Raw genomic sequence first — 838 nt, 5'->3', positions numbered from 1 at the left:
TTTGTTTTCCTTATTTGTGTCAAATCCTAGAGCAGCATGACCTGCAGAATAAACTCGGCTTGCAGAACTGACAAGTAAACAACTACTACTTCGACTACAACTTACATGCAAAACCATACGTCACACTATAAATAAACAATGTAACAAAACAACGTTTGTGTCAACAGGTGTAAGTGATAAAACTTGCTAAATAATACTAATTCCACTATTTCGAGATGCAGTATGCACAATAAACAACAAAGAGCAAAAGATATGAACGATAAAACAACTATTATTCGTAAAATATTTGTAATAGTATCTTTCAGTTAAAACGGCTGCTGCTTTACGCTATTAACATTTTCAATCAACAGTAGACATGTAGGTGGTGGCGGTGTTTGACCTCGATATACTTGGCTATTAACTCTGCAGAGTTCATAGTAAACAGTCGATTTGATATTTCCAACTTAGAGAAAAGTTCATTATTGAAATCTTTTACTGACATTGTTTTGTGCTTCATTGCAAAATCAACTTAATTTTGTTAATCCGTCTGTAAACAATATTGTGTTTAATTCTACATTGTGTTCAGCTTCTATCTTTATATTGTAACAGAGCAGTAGTTTGTTCGATTCCAACAGTGACCTGAATAATAATAATAATAATAATAATAATAATAATAATAATAATAATAATAATAATAATAATAATAAAAACACTTTCAATACAGTAAACATAAGAGCACCACAGCAAACCACAGCACATACCCAAGGCGCACAGAGCTGCGCTCGGTAGTGAAGTGAAAGTACGTTATAAAAATAAAACTACTGAATAATAATAATAATAATAATAATAATAATAATAA

At 30.5% G+C, this 838-nt stretch overlaps 1 long non-coding RNA gene across 1 annotated transcript in view; it reads right to left on the bottom strand.

Moving 5' to 3' along the window:
* Positions 1-253: 253 nt before the first annotated feature.
* LOC106868080 (uncharacterized) overlaps positions 254-838 on the bottom strand; it is a 3827-nt gene continuing 3242 nt past the window's right edge. Inside the window, exon 2 of the long non-coding RNA XR_001409219.2 lies at positions 254-618. This is a non-coding gene — a long non-coding RNA (uncharacterized LOC106868080). The remainder of the gene's footprint in view (positions 619-838) is intronic.

The sequence above is a fragment of the Octopus bimaculoides genome, chromosome 6 (assembly GCF_001194135.2).
Source record: "Octopus bimaculoides isolate UCB-OBI-ISO-001 chromosome 6, ASM119413v2, whole genome shotgun sequence".
NCBI lineage: Eukaryota > Metazoa > Mollusca > Cephalopoda > Octopoda > Octopodidae > Octopus > Octopus bimaculoides.
The sequence above is the reverse complement of the archived record's forward strand: the minus strand, read 5'-3'. Positions and strand labels throughout refer to the sequence as shown.